A 20,143-nucleotide genomic window follows, 5' to 3' on the forward strand; every position below is an offset into this window, starting at 1 on the left:
AGCATGCGAGGCCAGAAGGGATGGGACGGGGGGGGGGAGGGAAACCAGCCATGCTGGGATGCATCTGGCCATGTGGGACCTCAGCGAGTTAGTAGGCAGCTGGTTGAAGAGGGGCAGGTGCCATCTCTGGGGCATGGCGCATGTGCCCACAGAGACGGCTCTGAGTGCTACCTCTGGCATGTGTGCCATAGGTTCACCACCACTGACCTATACCATCTCAGACAAGTGACTGTCTAGCCCAACTGTGGTGAATCTTTTAGAGACTGAATGCCCAAACTGTGACCCAAAATCCACTTATGTATCACTGGGTGCCAGGTGGTGTGGCCCACTGGCTGAGTGTGGCCTGCTGGCTGGGTGTGGCCTGCTGGGTGGGCACAGCCACTGGGTGGGCATGGCTACAGAGGTCATGGCAGACTGGGTGGGCATGGCCAGTTGCTCCTCGGAATGGATGCTTGTGGGGGCTGGGCAGGGTTGGGGGAGATCCAGTGGGTCTCTGGCAGGTGGAGCAGTGGGCAGGAGGATGCCTTTCTCAGCTGATGGCTGGGGGGGAAGGGGGAAGCTACACCCTCTTCCAAATGCTGCCGTCTCACAAAAACAGGATGAAAACTCCAAAAAGCAACAAGAAAAAAAATTAAAACAGAAGAGTGTCACGCGATGGTTTTCTTCCCTGGGTGTGGGTGGTGGGGCATGGTGAGAAGCTCCTGAGCCTGGCAGCTCTTCTGAGGGGGGAAGGAGGAGAGTGGGAAGGGTCTGTACTGGGATCGGGACTCCTCGTGCCTTCCGCTGCCTGCCTGCTCTCTTTTGCCACAGATGCCGGGGCTCCACTTGACTGGCAGGGTGGGGGGGGGCTGCTTGCCTCACTTGCAGTGCTGGGGCTGGGCTGGACTGGGTTGAGCATGGAGCCTCCTCACTGCTTTTTCCCCGTGAACATCGGGAGTGCCCACCACACCTACTGCTCATCCTGGGGCAACTGCCAGACATCCTGTCGCCAGCCACCCAGGTGCACCAGGATGCCTCCCTTTGGGCTCCCTCCCCTCCTCCAGGCTGGGGCTGGTCAGATTCCCCTTGTGGGCAGTGCTGCACCTGTCCCCGGCCAGCCCTGCTCCTCCATCCTCCTCCTCCTGCAGGCAGACTGTGGCTTACCGAACTGGGTGGCACCTTTCCTTGCACGTGCTGGGGCTGGGCTGGAGGAGCTGGGCAGCTGTGGAGGAGCCAGGCAGCTGCGGCTCTTGCTCCCCTCCAGCTTCTATCTGCTTGAAGCCTGAGCTCTGCGCACCTGGCGCAGGGGGAAAAGTGGCATGGAGGCTCCATGACCAGTTGAGCCCAGCCCCAGCATGGCACGGAAAGCAAGGCAGCAGCCCCATGTGCATCTGACCCAACCCTTGCAAGCACCCTTCTCCCTCCGCTCTGACCCAAACCTCGCAGAGCCCCGACCTGGTTCCTTATCTCCCCCCCCCCCGGCTTCTTTTGCAGCCTCATGGCAGTGACATTGGGCAGGAGGTGGCAAATGGCCAGTTTTGGTATGATGCAGCTGTTTGCCGTGGCCGTTTGCCGCCTTGCGCATCTCAACCATTTGCCACCTCGCACGGCACACCCAATGCTGCTGCCATGAGGCCACAGAACAAGCCGGGTGGAGGTAAGGAACCAGTATACCAGTTTCTTACTGCCACCTGGCTTCTTCCACAGCCTCATGGCAGTGGCATTCGACAGGAGGTGGCAAATGGCGGGTTTTGGCATGATGCAACTGTTTGCCATCTCAGGTATTGCGCCCAGTGCTGCTGCAATGCGGCTTGGCCAAAAGCGGCTGTGCAACAAGTGGGGCAGGTTCCCCCCCACCTGCCGCATGGGTTACACTGCTGCCACCGCCATTTCCCACCACCCACTGCACAGATCGCCCTGCCGCCACCGCCGTTTCCCTGTCACTCACTGCATGGATTGCACTGCTGCTGCCACTGTTTCCCCCCCACCGCACGGATTGCCCTACCGCCACTGTTGTTTGGAGCCTCTGAAGCTTGGATCCATGGCCATGGAGCAATTTTGCAGCACCCCAGCAGCCCAATTAGGGTGGCAGAGGACTTTTCTAAGCCTCAGATCCATGGCTGCAGGGGATTTTGCAGTCCCCAGTGGCCCAATCTGGGCTCCGGAGGCCTGGAAAAGGCCTCTACCTCCCGGATCAGCCATGGAGGGGGGCTGCAGAGCAATTTTGTGCCCCCCTCCATGGCCGATCCAGGCAGCAGAGGCCTTTTCCAGGCCTCCGCAGCCCAGATTGGGCCACTGGGGACCGCAAAATCCCCTGCAGCCATGGATCTGAGGCTTAGAAAAGTCCTCTGCCACCCTAATTGGGCTGCTGGGATGCCGCAAAATCACTCTGCAGGCATACCTGGACTCACGCTGGCAGCTGCCTCCACCATCCAGCCCAGATCCACCCAGCTCTTGCAGCTGCTCCCTGACTCCCAGTGCAGAGAAAAAGAAAACAAGAGTGCAGGCACATGTGGAGAGGCAGAGAGGAACAGCCCAGCCCCAGCTACCTCTGGGGCGAAGGCACACGTGCCCACAGGGATGGCTCTGCGTGCCACCTGTAGCACGCATGCCATAGGTTTGCCACCATGGGTCTAGCCTCTTCTTAAAAATCTCCACTAATAGAATGCCCATGATTTCTGGGGGTAAGCTGTTCCACTGGTTGATTGTCCTCACTGTCAGGAAGTTTCTCCTTAGTTTCAGCAAATTGGCAGAACGGCTCAAGGCCATCCTTCAGCTTCAGCCCCACTTTGCGGAAGCACCGAAGGATGGCCTTGAGCCATTCTACCAATTTTTCGACTGATTTCCCAGCTATGAGAACATCATCAAAATATGGGCACATGCCTGGAATACCCTTGAGTGTGCACTCCATCACTCCCTGGAAAAGGCTTGGGGCCACACTGACCCCAAATTCTAGGTGCTTAATTTTGAAAGCTCCTCTGTGAGTTACTATAGTTTGAGCTTCCGCCATGGCATCATCCACCAGCAGTTGCTGATAGGCTTGAGCTAAATCTAACTTGGCAAAGATGCAACCTCCCTGTAGTGATGCCAAAATGTGGCTGACTACAGGCACCGGATATGCATGTTGTTGGAGTGCTCTATTGACAGTGCACTTGTAATCTGCACATATTCGCACCTCTCTGTTGGCCTTAAGTGGCGTAACTATGGGGGTTTTCCATTGACTGCTATCAACTGGCTGCAGGATGCCTTGCTGCAGCAGCTTGTCCAGCTCTGCATCAATCTTCTGCTTGAGAGCAAAGGGCACTCTTTGCAGCTTGACCCATATTGGAGTTATGGCAGGATCAAGCCAGAGAGCTATGGGAGGACCTTTATATTTCCCTAAGTGAGGGCTAAAAACATCAGCAAACTCCTGGCAAACTGCCGCTAAGTCTACTGCTTGTGTGCTGTTTATTCCAGTTACATTGATTCCCAATGCATCAAACCAATGAGGCTTGCCCAATGAGGCTTGTGTGATTGCCCTCTACTATGACTTCCAGAGGCCCTCAGATCCCTTGAATTGCACCCTGACTGTAACTTCCTGTTTGACTGTTACTCGGGAGTTTTGGAAATCGGTTAACATGAGATTCGACGGCTTGAGCTTAATTCTTTTGCTGCTACAACTACAAATGTGTGTGAAAGTCCCCTGGGAAATTATGGACAATGTCGATCCTGTATCTAGTTCCATGTTGCATGGAATTCCCTGCAGCTTGCCTTTGAACCACAGTTTTTCCTTAAGCGGGTGATGGGCACCTGTTCTAAACACGCTCCTCCTAGTGGTGCAATAGCCCACCCTGTGTTGCCCCGGGGCCTTTCTGGGGAAACTCTTCTGGTGGACTCTCTCTCCGATGACCCTGACAGACAGTGGCGATGTGGCCTTGTTTGCCACATGCCCAGCACATTGCTGTGCAGAACCGGCAATCCACACATTTGTGTTGGCCTCCACACCCCACACATCAAGAGAAGGGAACTGCCTTGTCAACTGGGCATTGTTGCCTTATTTCTGGCGGCTGCTGTAACCATTGACCTCTTGATCCGATTCAGAGTCTTTGATCCTCTTAGTGTCCTCCTGGTGGATGGCCTCTATGCAGGGAGTGCTCCTGGAGAGCCATAAGGCCTTGACGCCCCCCGCCCCCCGGCAGCTTCTTTGGCTGTGATCTCCCATAGGGCATCTTGAAATAAAATAGTCTATTTAGCAAACAATTTTTGTTGGAGATCCCTGCTTCTTAACACACACACTAAGTGGTTTCGCAGTCTCTCTTCAAGATCTTTGAACTCGCAGGGTCGGGCCGCTTGACGAAAGGCAGGACTGAATTCAGCAGCCGATTTGCATGGTCGGTCTCTTCTTTCGAAGGCATGCCTCCAGGCGATGACCGATAGCTTTGGCTCAAAATGTTCTTTGAGCATTTTCTTACGTTTGGAATAAGTAACAGATTCAAGCGGCGCCAGAGCTATTAAGTTTTCGGCGATCTCGAACGTCACCTGGCCACAAACGCACAGCAACATTGTGGCCTTCAAGCTGTCCTCACAAACTTGGTTGACTCTTAAGTAATTCTCAACTCTCACAATGTACAAGCTCCACCTCTCTGGATGTGAATTCTGAGAGTTTCCTGAGTTTGTCCATGATGAATTGTTTTTGTTGTTTTTGGCCTTGCAATGCCTTGTGCTGCCAAGGCTTCTTCTAATCTCCCAGGGACAGTTCCTTGGGAGCGCTCTTCCTCTAGCATTTTTGTACTGGCAGGAATGAGGGGGGGAACCGCAGCCCCAACCAAGGCGTCGTTGCGTCCTTAGTGACTCAGCTCTTCAAGTTTGGTAGCACATCCCGTCCTCGTCGCCACTGTTATGTTTGGTGCTTGGGGAGGCATCAACGAGGCAGCAGGGGGAACAAACAACTTTTTATTAAAGGTTTAAACAGAAGCCTGGATAACTGCAGCTCCATCCCTATCTCAGCAATTAGATAGCAGCCAATAGGCTTCAAATATTAGTTCCCGCTTTAACACAAGATAATTAGCATTTAGACAGCAAGTCTGACTCTTAACTGACAGTCTTATAACCGTTTTTTTCAACAATTCCAAGTACTTCACCTCAATACATTATACACACCACATTAGAGAAGCAGAAGGGACCACCCGGGCCATGAGGATGTGCCCCAGAAGCAGCTGAAATTTCAGTGCAGCCATAAGCTTTCCACAGTGATATGAAGAGCAGACACCATACCTGGGCTGCTTGGCTGCAACCTAGAAGCAGCTGCCATTTCATCACGGCTGCAAGGAATTGGAGCTGTTCTAAAAATGGTGATTGCTTCTATTGCACAACTGCATGGCCCAGAGGTAAAGTCCATACAGAAAATAGTGGCTGCCACCAGGACCCAGTTGCATGTCCCAGGGATACTGAGGGGGTGGAATGGCCTCCTCATGTTCTGCAATTGGAAGTTCAGAGCTCTGAAGAAGCCTGTGGGGTCCTGGGAATGACTATAGGGGTGCTTCATTAACTATAACTTAAAAACAGGGTCATACATAGCTTTGGGGGATCTGTTGTAACTTCTAACCAATCATAAGTCAAAGACTTATGAAGGATCAGATGAAAGAATATATGTGCAGATGAGGCCCTGGGGATCAGAAAAAGGGTCAAGTGGAGATAGGACCCAGGTGTGGGTGTGATGGACATTAAAGTGAGGAAGATGAATTGTGAGAGAAACATTTACTCTTAGACAATTAAACAACTTTTTCTTTCTGCTCATAGGGGATCTGCAGTAAAAGCTTGCTAACAGTTGATAGTATTGCGAGGGGGGCTGTGGGGTGTGTGTGAGGGGAGGGGGGCTGAGTGGGAGCTACAGGAGCAATGAAGTGAGACAGATTTACAGGCCACCTGTCAGAAACCACTTACCCAGGATGTTAGGTACATGAATAGCTCACTTACAAGAAAACCCAAAACCACATAGCTGGCACAGGAAATTAGAAGCTTTGCAAGATACCCATGACTTGAGGTAGGCAACAGGTGGCATGACATTTAGCTATTTTGCATAGCAAGCGAGAAAACTTTAGGGGACTGCAATCCAGGTAACCAATCAATATTATATGTTATGCATGTATATTATAAAAACTGCTATAAAACTGTAATTGGGGCCTTGGTAGCTTTCAAAGCCAGGGTTATTTTCATCTTGGTACCAAAATAAAAGTCTTTTTGTTCCACATCTTGTGTTTGGTGATCAATTGGTTTTGATACCAAGCTAAGATCCAGTTTTAGGGACAACAATTACCTATATTTTAGAACTTATATATATATATTATATATATATTATTTTATAAATCAAAATTATCCCATTAAAATTTAGTGCTACAGTCAAATAAAAAAGATAGAGGAGGTTGTAAACCCATGTTTGCCATGATTACTTTATAGACAGGCAAATCACTTCACTTAATCAACATATCTTGGAACCTGAGACAAATGTCTTTATATATCTTTACTATTATATTTCACAGTGGTTTAAAAAAGAGATCCCCAACCTTTTGGGCACCAGGGAGAGGTTTTTCTGTGGACCCGAGGGTGCATGGTTTTGTGTGCTGCCTGTATCCTGCGGACCGGTTGCTGGCATGCCGTGGCCCTGTAATAGTCCATGGACTGGGGTTTGGGGACCCCTGGTTTAAAGTGTGATAGCTTTAGATTTCTTTGGTTCCCTCATTATCATTCATTTTGCAGAAATTTTGCTTTCCTCCATTTCTTAGGGATTGCAGACTTGTAATTACATACAAATCTGCTGGAAAGCAAACTTTACCAAACATGGTTTATTCAGGAAAACCTGAACACCGTACTGACAATGTCATAATTTACAAGAGGAACAAGGAGTCATTAGTTTTAACAATTCTAAATTATCTAGAAATCTAAGTGGGAGAATGTTTGTGGAGATTCTCAGTCATCCAGGTCATTATGGTCCAAACATGCTTTTTCACGAGGCAACTGGACTTTCTTGTTTTTCTTTGAAGACATTTCACTTTGATGTTTCATGGTTTGAAAGAGGGATCAAAGAGGCCATCTATGTCAAAATTGAACAGCCCCCTCTCAACAGAGGGGGAGGGATATGACATCATCTATCTCTAGTCTACAACATAGTCCAGACATGTCAACACAAGGCCCGGGGGTCAGATGTGGCCTGCGAAGTGGTTTCATGTGGCCTGCGAAGCCATCCTGGAAACAGTGAGGGACTGGTCCCCTCTACCTTGCCCCTGGCCCAGGCTGGCCAGGAGCCAATGTACAATTTTGTGGTGGCCATCTATGCTGAAACACATTCAGTCTTAGCTCCACAAGGCTGTCTGGAAACAGCAAGGCACCAGCCCCTGCTGCGTCAACTCTGCCCCCTGGGTGCATGCTGGGGAGATGTCACTCTTTGTGAGGAATGAAGAAATGCACCATCGCCTGGAAGTGGCCAGCAAATGGCCCTCGCCTATTTCACCTATCCGGCTTGATGGGGAGGGGTTTCAGCAGGCAGTGGGGCGCTCTCCTCACAGCGCCGAGAGGCTGAACTGGGTGGCATGAATCCAAAAAGAAGTGCAATGCCACCCAGCCCCCAGCTTGCCCGGTTTCGGCAAGCAGTGGGGCACTCTCCTCACAGCGCCGAGATACTGAGCTGGATGACGCAAATCCAAAAAGAAGCGTGAGGCCACCCAGCTCCCAGTCTGCCCAGTTTCAGCAGGCAGCAAGGTGCAAAGCTGATGAGCTTCTTTTTGGATTTGCGCTGTCCAGTTCAGCCTCTTGGTGCTGTGAGGAGAGCGCCCCGAGACCAGGCAGGCTGGGGGCTGGACGGCATTGCACAGGTAATGTTGACTCTCACACTGCTCATGGCATCCCCTCTCCCAAAGCCCGGCAATGTGAAGTATGTGAAGTAGGTGAGGGCCATGTGCTGGCTACTTCCAGGTGATGATGCATTTAATAATAATAATAATAATAATAATAATAATAATAATAATAATAATAATAGAATCGCTGCTCAACACTGTCCGTATATATAGCCAAGATATTGTAATGGAGTTTGGCTTGGACAAATGTGCCACACTTACTATCAAACAAGGAAAAATAGTGAAAACTGAAGGAATCAAGATGCCCCACGAAAATAACATTAAGAGTCTGGATGAGGAAGTATACTACAAATACTTGGGTATCCTTCAAGCTGACAACATCAAGCACACTGAAGTCAAGAAAAAGATTAAAGGTGAATACATCAAGAGAGTGAAGAAGATCTTAAAATCCAAACTCAATGGAGGAAATACCATAAAGGCTATCAACACCTGGGCAATCCCAGTCATTAGGTACACAGCTGGAATAGTGGACTGGACTCAAGCAGAACTAAAAGCAATGGATAGGCAGACCAGAAAAATAATGACAATGAATCATGCCCTTCATCCACGCATTGACATTGATAGACTTTATCTACCAAGGCAAATAGGTGGGCGTGGAATGCTACAAGTACATCAGATGGTTGAAGGAGAAAAAATGGCTTTGGAAGAATATCTGAAGAACAATGATGAAGATGCACTGAAATTAGTATATCAGGAAGGCTTACTAACTACTGGAGAGACAAAACTGGCCTACAAGAAAGACCAAATGAAGAACAGAATAGAGGCATGGGAAGACAAAGCACTACATGGCCAATACATTAAAAAAATAGCTGGGAAAGCAGATAATAATAAAACCTGGCAATGGCTAAGATCAGGAAAATTGAAGAAAGAAACCGAAGGATTAATTCTGGCTGCACAAGACCAAGCTTTAAGGACAAATGCATACAAAGTCAAAATTGAGAAGACAGCAACAGACAGTAAGTGCCGCCTATGCAAAGAAGCTGAAGAAACATTGGACCACTTGGTAAGCTGTTGCAAGAAGATTGCACAGACTGATTACAAGCAGCGGCATGACAAAGTAGCAACAATGGTGCATTGGAAGATCTGCAAAAAATATCATTTGCCTGTAATCAAAAACTGGTGGATCATAAAATAGAGAAAGTCATAGAAAATGATAAAATTAAACTGCTCTGGGACTTCAGAATTCAAACAGACAAGCACCTGCAACATAACACCCCAGACTTAACAATTGTCGATAAGAAAGACAAAAAAGTCTGGATAGTGGACGTGGCAGTGCCTGGAGACAGCAGAATAGAAGAGAAAGAACTTGAGAAGATAACAAAATACAAAGACCTACAAATAGAAATAGAAAGACTGTGGCAAAAGCAAGCAAGGGTAGTACCAATAGTCATAGGCTCCTTGGGCGCAATCCCAAAACAACTGGAGCACCACTTGAACACCATTGGCATTGACAAATTTGCTATTAGTCAATTGCAAAAGGCGGCCTTATTAGGAACTGCGTCCATCCTGCGACGATATCTGTAATACCATCAAACATCCACATCTGCCTATCCCAGGTCCTGGGTAAGGACTCGATAGGTAGACAAAATGCCAAATCCAGTCTGAACATCTGGCTGACTGTGCGATGATTGAGATAATAATAATAATAGTAGTTGGAAGGGACCTTGGAGGTCATCGAGTCCAACCCCCTGCTCAGGCAGGAATCCTACACCATTTCAGACAAATGGCTATCCAGTCTCTTCTTAAAAACTTCCAGTGTTGGAGCATTCACTGCTTCTGGAGGCAGGTTGTTCCATTGGTTAATTGTTCTAATTGTCAGGAAGTTTCTCCTTATTCTAAGTTGCTTCTCTCCTTGATCAGTTTCCATTTGTTGCTTCTCGTCCTGCCTTCAGGCGCCTTGGAGAATAATTTGATTCCCTCTTCTTTGTGGAAGCCCCTGACATATTGGAACACTGCTATAATGTCCTCCCTCATCCTTCTCTTCGTTAAACTAGACATACCCAATTCCAGCAACTGTTCCTTATATGTTTCTTCATTCCTCACAAAGGGTGACATTTCCCCAGCTGTGTTTCTTGCCTGTTTTTCTCCTTCCCTCATCTGAAATACTTTCCCAACATTCTGTACTTAGGAAGGAAGGAAGGAAAGAAGGAGAGGGAGGGTCTGAGGGAACTCCTGCCTTAGTCCTGCCCTGCTGCCCTTTCATCATTCCCTTGCCCCCTCCTCCTGGCCTATCCTGGGGGTCTCCCATCCTATTGCCAAGGAAGCTTTGGATACAAAGCTGGGTGTACACCCATGGAGAGGGAATGGGCCTTCCTCTGGCTTTGCCCTCGTACCCATCAGGAGCAACTTGGCTAAGGAGAGCAAGCACAGCAGAGCAGTCTTGAGGAGGAGGTAAGTGCAGCTGGGTGCTCCCTTGGAAAAGTGAGGCTGGGCTTGGTGCCATGGGTGCTCAAGGGCCAGGCTGGGCATTTGACCTCTACTGCCCAAGACTCCAGGCAGCCTGCACCACCATCCAGCCCCCCCCCACATGGCCTGAGAGGAACAGTGAGGCTCCTTCAGTGGACCATGCCTTGACACTTGGTCCACTGAAGGAGCCTCACCGGTCCCATCCCCTTTTGCTAGAGACTCTCACATCTGTCCCACTCCTGCTCAGGCCCCCACAGGCCCCCTTGACATGAACTATGCCCACCCAGTAGGCCACACCCACTCCATGCTCACCCAGTAGGCCACACCCACCTGGCCACACCCACCTGGCCCCAAGAGCAACCGCAATGCTGATGCGGCCCTCAATGAAATTGAGTTTGACACCCCTGACGTAGTCCTTTCAATAGTTCATGAAGGCTCCACACCCAGATAAACCTCCAGGTGGCCTCAATGATGCTCTAAAAGAATGCAAATGACCAGCTGTGAACAAGGAGTATCAAAATCCTTTCATTCTCCACTATCTAGTCACAGCTGAAGAAGCTTCTTGGAAGAGAAGTGAAAAGTCTTCAAAGAAAAACAAGAAAGTCCAGTTGTCTCATGAAAAAGCATCTTTGGGATAAATGGGAGAATGGAACTATGGGGAAAATTAATTTGTGTTGCCAGATTTTTTTAATTAGAAAAATGGTTTTCTTTAGTTAATTATAATACTGTGGGACCACTTGAATGTTTAATATTTCAAGAAAGTGTTTTAGTATGGTGTCAGACCCTGCGAGGTCCTGGCCAATGGGATGGGTGGAGCCGTTGCTTGCCTACCTCCTCGTGAGCCGTTCGCTACATCGCCGCTGCTAATTCCGGCACCTTTGTAGCTGATTGCCACCCCCTCATTCTGATGCCTGATGCCTGATGCAGTCAGGGGGCGCCAGTGATGTCATCAGGAAGCGCCCAGTTCTGTTGTGTTACTTGCTTGGTGGAATGATTTCGTCAGCGTACTTTGGGAGGCGCTCTAGCCTTGCTGGGTCTGACAAACCTTGTGAGGATAGTGAGCAAAGGCGACGGAATGGTTTGCTGAGACTTTGCATGATAGCGGCACAGCTGCAGATGGGGAAGGCGCATGAGCGAGGGGATAGGTATGGGAGGAGGTTACTCACTGAACAGCTGTTGTATATTTAATGCACTGGGACCAGGCTAGGTATGGGTGGGGTTGATGGGTGTGTACTTTGTCTGATGTATATATATAGCACTGGGAGAAAACCACTCCCAGTGCTAATTTTGTTTCCACACAGTAAAATAAATTTGGTGGTTGTTTAATGTTCCTGGTTCCTGGCTTTCATCAAAGCTGGCTTTCATCAAAGCTCAAGCAGGACGTTTTTACAGTAAGTTCATGCAGCCAGCTCGCTGCATAAGTTCATGCTGATTGTGTTTTGGAATGGCAGGCTCCAAGAACCTGTCGCCAATTACAACGGTTTTTGGGCTTCACCAATTTCTACAGACAATTTATCCCTTCCTTTGTGACTGTGGCGTTGCCTCTAACCCACCTGTTACAAACTCAGGATTCTGCAACAAAGCCCCGGCTGGACAACACTTAGCATGGACAGCTGACTGTCAGCGTGCGTTTGAGTCCTTAAAGACGTTGTTTGCACAGGAGCCTGTGTTATTACATGCTGATCCAGAATGTCCATTCGTTGTACAAGCCGACGCTAGCGATGTTGCTGTGGGGACAGTATTACTCCAACAAAACACCCAGGGTAAAACACGGACACTGAGAGAAGGTGGGCCATTTAGGAAAAAGAGGCTTTCGCAGTGATGTGGGCCCTGACCACTTGGCGACATTTACTGGAGGGGGCGAAACATCCTTTTGAAGTATGGCAGATCATAAGAACTTGGCAGTTCCACAAATGCCCATATGTTTATCACTTAAACATGTGCGCTGGGCACAATATTTTCAACATTTCCGATTTCAATTTAAGTTTGTCCCCGGAGGGAAGAACTTCCTTGCAGATGCCCTATCCAGGTTACCACAATACGAAAGTAAGAGGGAGGAGGTGGTGCAGCTGATTATGCCCCCTTATAGCACTGGGGATAGGAAATTAGATGCATGCTGAAAAACAACATCGTTTGAGGATGAGATAAAGGCAGCCCTGTTGCAAGATGTTTGGGTACTGAATAATCCTGGATTACTTACACAACGGGATGGTTTAGCTTGGTATGGCAACAAGGTATATGTTCCTCAGGAGCTGAGAAACCGAGTATATCACCGTTGCCATGATGCCAAACAAGCTGGCCATTTTGGTTTTCTAAAGAAATTTGGCCCGATGTCAGTTTTGGTGGCCCAGAATGAGACATGATATAGAAACCTAGGTGAAAAATTGTCACATCTGTGCGCAATCAAAAATCCATCCCGGGAAACTGATGGGATTACTCCAATCTGTATCCGACCCAAATCAGCCATGGCAAGACATTGGGATGGACTTTATAGTGGACTTACCAGAGGTGCAGGGTTATAACGTGATTTGGACGGTATTTTCCAAACAGGCCCATTTTATACCTTACAAGGGGTTGCCATTGGCAAAAAGACTTGCTAAAATGTTTTTAGTACATATTTATCGTCTGCATGGAGCACCACATTGGATTATTTCAGACAGAGTACAGTTAACATCTCAATTTTGGCGTCAGTTTGTCCAGTTTATTGGGTCCACCCAGGCCCTCAGTTCAGCATATCATCCAAGTACTAACGGGGTGGCGGAATGGGCCAACGCAGCCATGGAAAGATATCTGAGAAGCAACAGATGGACTGGGTGGAGTTGGTAACATTTGCAGAGGTTGCGTACAATAATGCCGTGCATAGCAGCACTGGTCTCACCCCCTTCCAGGTTGTATATGGTCAAGATATGGTTGAGATTTCATTCCTATGGGTGGGGTATGGAATACAGTAAAAAAAGGCCCTGATAAAAGCAGAACGAACCACTAAGTATCAGGAAGATAAAAACTGTACATTACAAAACCCCTTTAGGGTAGGCGATTTAGTTTATTTTTCAACCAAATATATAAAACTTCAGGTGCCATGTAAGAAGTTGGCCCCAAAATACATCGGACATTTTAAAATAGCTCAAATCATTAATCCAGTAGCGATGCGACTAAACCTACCAAAATTTCTAGGCAAGGTGCATCCAGTGTTTCTCATCAGCCTATTGAAACTGGTGGGGAATGTACCCCAGGGGTGGCCTCCGGGTCCTGTTACCCCAGGTCAGTACGAAGTTCAAGAGATCCTGGATTCTAGGGTAAGAAGGGGTAAGTTGTATTCCTAGGTATGGGATAACGATGTATCCGCTCCCAAATTGATCCACAGATATCATAAGAGATTTCCCTACCCCGTTGGCCAGGGAGGGTATCAGTCACCAATGCCACATAACTGCACGAATGCTAACTCTATTGAACTCCCTTCCAGGAGGACTTGTGGTAGGGGGAGCCGAATGTCAGACCCTGCGAGGTCCTGGCCAACGGGACGAGTGGTGCCGTTGCTTGCCTACCTCCTCGTGAGCCGTTCACTTCATTGCCGCTGCTAATTCTGGCACTATTGTAGTTGATCGCCACCCCCTCATTCTGATGCCTGATACTTGATGCAGTCAGGGGGCGCCAGTGATGTCATCAGGAAGCGACCAGTTCTATTGTGTTACTTGCTTGGTGGAATGATTTTGTCGGCGTACTTTGGGAGGCGCTCTAGCCTCGCTGGGTCTGACAAAACTTGTGAGGACGGAATGGTTTGCTGAGACTTTGCATGACGGCGGCACAGCTGCAGTACAAGAGCGAGCAGATAGGTAAGAGAGGAGGTTACTCACTGAACAGCTGTTGTATTTTTAATGCACTGGGACCGGGCTAGGTATGGGTGGGGTTGATGGGTTTGTACTTTGTCTGATGTATATATATATATATATATATATATATATATATATATATATATATATATATATATATATATATATATAGCACTGGGAGAAAACCACTCCGTGCTAATTTTGTTTCCACACAGTAAAATAAATTCGAAAAGCATGCATATATTCAAGTTCCCTACAGATTGGTGAAGCTGAAAAAACATGTGTTTTCCGGATCTCACCTTCAAAGGTTAGGCCTGGTCATGTATCGCAGTTGTTGGCAAACAGCCAATTAAGCATGAATAGTCCAAATATGAAATTGACCTCAAATTAGAAATGTTTGCATATATTCAGATGCCCTACAGGGTGGGGAATACGAAAACACATGAATTTTCCGGATCCGACCTTTCCTTCAAAACGTAGGCCTGGTCATGTATCGCAGTTGTTGGCAAACAGCTAATCAATCAGAAATGTCCAATTATGAAACTAACCTCAAATTTGAAAACTATACACGAATTCCGGTTCCTCACAGGTGTGGAAATTCGAAAAAACATGAATTTTCTGGATCCGACCTTTCCTTCAAATGATAGGCTTGGGCATATTTTGCAATTTTTTGGGCAAACAGCCAATAAATCATGAAGTCCAAATGGGAAACTGATCTTAAATTCGAAAAGTGTGTTTACATTCAGCTTCCCTACAGGATTAAGGTAGCCTACAGGTTGGAGAAGCAGAAAAAACATGAATTTTCCGGATCCGACCTTTCCTTCAAATGTTAGGCCTGGGCAAATATCTCAATTGTTGGCAAATAACCAATGTGTAACTGACCTCAAATACGAAAAAGACGCCTAAATTCAGGTTCCCTACAGACTGGGGAACCTGAAAAAAATCAGGTATTATCGAATCAGACCTTTCCTTCAAAAGTTAGGCCTGGGTCTATATCGCATTTGTTGGCAAACAGCCAATTCAGTATAAAAAGTCCAAATGTGAAACTAATCTCAAATTTGAAAAGAATACATAAATTCAGGTTCCTCAGAGGTTGGGGAATCTGAAAAAAACATGTATTCTCCAAATCCGACCTTTCCTTCAAAAAGCCTAGGCATATATCGCATTTGTTGGCAAATTATGAAAAGTCCAAATGTGAAACTGACCTCAAATTCGAAAACTACAAATAAATTGTAGGGAAACTGATCTTAAATTCGAAAAGTGTGCTGACATTCAGGTTCCCTCCAGGATGGGGAACCTGAAAAATCACATATAATCGAAATGACCTTCCCTTGAAAAGTTAGGCCTGGGTCTATATCGCATTTGTTGGCAAATAGCTAATTCTCAAAAGTCCAAATGTGAAACTGACGTTCGAAAACTTCAAATAAATTAAGGTAGCCTAACGGTTGGTGAAGCAGAAAAAACATGAATTTTCAGGATCCTACCTTTCCTTCAAATGTTAGGTTGGGCATATATCGCAATTTTTTTGGCAAAGAGCCAATAAATCATGAATTCCAAATGGGAGACTGATCTTAAATTTGAAAAGTGCGTTTACATTCAGGTTCCCTACAGGATGGGGAAGCTGAAAAATCACGTATAATCCAAATCGGACTTTTCCTTGAAAAGTTAGGCCTGGGTCTATATCTCATTTGTTGGCAAACAGCTAATTCTGAAAAGTCCAAATGTGACACTGACCTCAAATTCGGAAAATATGCATTTGTTCAAATTTTCTACAGGATGGTGAACCCGAAAAAAACATGTCTTTTCCGGATCCAACCTTTCCTTCAAAAGTTAGGCCTGGGTCTATATCGCATTTGTTGGCAAACAGCCAATTCAGTATAAAAAGTCCAAATGTGAAACTAATCTCAAATTTGAAAAGAATACATAAATTCAGGTTCCTCAGAGGTTGGGAATCTGAAAAAAACATGTATTCTCCAAATCCGACCTTTCCTTCAAAAAGCCTAGGCATATATTGCATTTGTTGGCAAATTATGAAAAGTCCAAATGTGAAACTGACCTCAAATTCGAAAACTACAAATAAATTGTAGGGAAACTGATCTTAAATTTGAAAAGTCTGCTGACATTCAGGTTCCCTCCAGGATGGGGAACCTGAAAAATCACATATAATCGAAATCTGACCTTTCCTTGAAAAGTTAGGCCTGGGTTTATATCGCATTTGTTGGCAAACAGCTAATTCTGAAAAGTCCAAATGTGACACTGACCTCAAATTCGGAAAATATGCATTTGTTCAAATTTTCTACAGGATGGTGAACCCGAAAAAAACATGTCTTTTCCGGATCCAACCTTTCCTTCAAAAGTTAGGCCTGGTCATGTATCGCAGTTGTTGGCAGCTAATCAATCAGAAATGTCCAAATATGAAACTAACCTCAAATTTGAAAAGTATACATGAATTCAGGTTCCTCACGGGTGTGGAAATACGAAAAAACATGAACTTTCTGGATCCGACCTTTCCTTCAAATGTTAGGCCTGGGCAAATATCTCAATTGTTGGCAAATAACCAATGTGTAACTGACCTCAAATACGAAAAAGACGCCTAAATTCAGGTTCCCTACAGACTGGGGAACCTGAAAAAAATCAGGTATTATCGAATAAGACCTTTCCTTCAAAAGTTAGGCCTGGGTCTATATCGCATTTGTTGGCAAACAGCCAATTCAGTATAAAAAGTCCAAATGTGAAACTAATCTCAAATTTGAAAAGAATACATAAATTCAGGTTCCTCAGAGGTTGGGGAATCTGAAAAAAACATGTATTCTCCAAATCCGACCTTTCCTTCAAAAAGCCTAGGCATATATTGCATTTGTTGGCAAATTATGAAAAGTCCAAATGTGAAACTGACCTCAAATTCGAAAACTACAAATAAATTGTAGGGAAACTGATCTTAAATTCGAAAAGTCTGCTGACATTCAGGTTCCCTCCAGGATGGGGAACCTGAAAAATCACATATAATCGAAATCTGACCTTTCCTTGAAAAGTTAGGCCTGGGTTTATATCGCATTTGTTGGCAAACAGCTAATTCTGAAAAGTCCAAATGTGACACTGACCTCAAATTCGGAAAATATGCATTTGTTCAAATTTTCTACAGGATGGTGAACCCGAAAAAAACATGTCTTTTCCGGATCCAACCTTTCCTTCAAAAGTTAGGCCTGGTCATGTATCGCAGTTGTTGGCAGCTAATCAATCAGAAATGTCCAAATATGAAACTAACCTCAAATTTGAAAAGTATACATGAATTCAGGTTCCTCACAGGTGTGGAAATACGAAAAAACATGAACTTTCTGGATCCGACCTTTCCTTCAAATGTTAGGCCTGGGCAAATATCTCAATTGTTGGCAAATAACCAATGTGTAACTGACCTCATGTAAGGACCCACCCCACTTTGCATCTTAAGAAGACAGAACTCTTGGAATAATTCTTCCAACAGGAATCCTTTATTAAGAGAAAATGGTTGCAGGCATGCTAGACAGGACTTGGGGTTCAAGCTCTCCCATTCAAGGTTTTAAGGGGTTCCCCAGTAGTCCCACCCAATCAACCCCCCTTCCAGTGATAGTTTCAAGTATCACAATTCCATCCCCTTTCTTCTTCCGTCTGGATGGAGACTTCAGATAACTACATGAAAGGCAATTACTCTTCTTTGATATGTTAACGCTTAGAGGCCACAATAAACATACATTCAGTCCTTTGAAGTGTGCTGAAGGAAGTGAGGGCCATAAAGCCCCTTTGCTCTCCCCCTTTTCTCCCTCTTATGGCAGAATCCAGAGAAGGCAGAATTGGGAGTTTCTATGTTTGATAATTAAAGATGAAATATAATTGGATTCTGACATCCGGCCCCTCTTAACAATAAGAGAGATCCACCTGAAAGAAAACACAAGTAAAAAATTTAGTTAGGCTTGTTAGGATACTCTGTGTGAAACTTCTTCAATAGCTTCGGGGCTCTGACGTGACGTTTATGGACCCACTCATTTTGTGAGGCAGGGAGGTGTTTCCAGGCAACTAGGTACTGAGTTGTTCCACGATATCTCCTAGAGTCAAGGATCTCTTTTATTTCGAAGTGTTGTTCCCCCTCCACCATGATTGGAGGTGGTGGGGGGGGGATTTTTGGCCGTAGAGGTGACTGATGCTCTCTTTTCAGCAAGCTGCAATGAAAAATTGGGTGTATTTGCCTGAGGTTTTTGGGTAATTCTAATTCTACTGTTACTGGATTTATGATCCTTTTAATTGGAAAAGGTCCTATATATTTTGGTCCAAGTTTTTTACAGGGCTGTAGGGACTTTAGGTATTTTGTAGATAAGTACACCATTTCTCCTATAATGAATGGTGTAGGCTCAACCCTTTTTTTATCGGCTTGTGCTTTGTATGCCCGCCTAGCTTCATCTAGTGATTTTCTGACTATTGGCCAGGTGTTTTGTAGGTTTTCCATCCATTCTTTCAGTGAAGGGATCGTTGGTTCTTTTGGGGTTAACTCTGGCATAGGGTTGAAACTTTGGCCGTTGGCTATTTGAAAAGGAGTGTAGCCTGTGCTGGAGTGGACTGCATTATTGTAGGCAACTTCTGCAAAAGGAAGTAAGTCCGTCCAATCACTCTGTTGGAAATTTAAAAAACATCTCAAATATTGCTCAAGTACCGACTGGCAGCGTTCCGCTTGTCCATCTCCTTGAGGGTGGTGGCTAGATGTCAATCCCTGAGTGGTCCCTAAGAGGGATAAAAATTCCTTCCAAAATGCAGACGTAAATTGCACTCCCCTATCAGAGATGATGCGTTGGGGTGCCCCGTGCAATCTGTAAATGTGCTGGATGAAAAGTTTTGCTAAGGCCTTTGCAGTGGGAATTTTTTGGCAAGGGATAAAGTGCACCTGTTTGGAAAATAGGTCCGTGACTGTCCAGATAACAGTATTCCCATTGCTTTCAGGCAATTCCACTATAAAATCCATGGCTATTTCCCTCCAGGGGGCTGAGGGACTTGCCACTGGTTGTAACAGCCCTGGCGATTTCCCTTGCAACCTCTTTGCTGATGCACAGGTTGGGCAGCTGGCAACATAACTTTCTATGTCCTTTTTTATTGATGGCCACCAAAATTGCCGTTTAATTAAGTGTAAAGTTTTTACAAATCCAAAATGCCCTGCTGATTTTGTGTCATGGCAAAGTTGCATGAAAGTTAGTCTTTGAGTTGTTGGTATATATAACTTTTCCCCTACCCAAGGCAATCCGTCTCTCATTGTGCACACATGTTTGTTTTTCTGGAACCAATCATCTGTTTCCAAACTTTTTCTGAATTCAATCCCAGTTTGGCTGTCCAGTTGTGGTTTTATTTTGGCTTGGGTTCTTGTGGTTACTGGCGCTGCCAGTTGTGATTCTGCCATTATTGGTCTAGAGTCTGTGGTTCGTGCGCTGTTATATTGGGGCATGCGAGATAGTGCATCTGCCAGGAAGTTCTTTCTTCCTGGTAAATGTTTGAGCTTAAATTGGAATTGGTGAAAATGCTGGGACCAGCGGGCTTGTTTGGGATTGAGTTTCCTGGAAGTTTTCAGGGCTTCTAAATTTTTGTGATCAGTCCATACCTGGAAGGGGATTTTGTTGCCTTCCAGGAACTGTCGCCACGTGAGTAATGCCCAACGTATCCCATAAGCCTCCTTCTCCCATACGGGCCAGCGCTGTTCTGTTTCCGTGAGTTTCTTAGATGTATATGCACAGGGTTGCAATACTGCATCATCATTTTCTTGTAATAGCACAGCCCCCACTGCCACATCACTTGCATCTGCCTGTATTATGAAGGGTTTGTCCATGTCTGGGTGCCTTAGTACTGGTTCGGCAGAAAAAAGTCTCTTTAGTCTCTCAAACGCTGCTTGGCACTCCATTGTCCATTTTAGTGGCTGGCTAGGTTTTACTGAGGATGTTCCCTTCGTTTTTAGTAAGTTAGTGAGGGGCAAGGCTATCTGTGCAAATGAGGGGATGAATTGGCGGTAAAAAATTTGCAAAGCCCAGG

Source organism: Crotalus tigris, unplaced genomic scaffold, assembly GCF_016545835.1.
Source record: "Crotalus tigris isolate CLP2741 ecotype Arizona unplaced genomic scaffold, ASM1654583v1 scf7180000019140.412113, whole genome shotgun sequence".
NCBI lineage: Eukaryota > Metazoa > Chordata > Lepidosauria > Squamata > Viperidae > Crotalus > Crotalus tigris.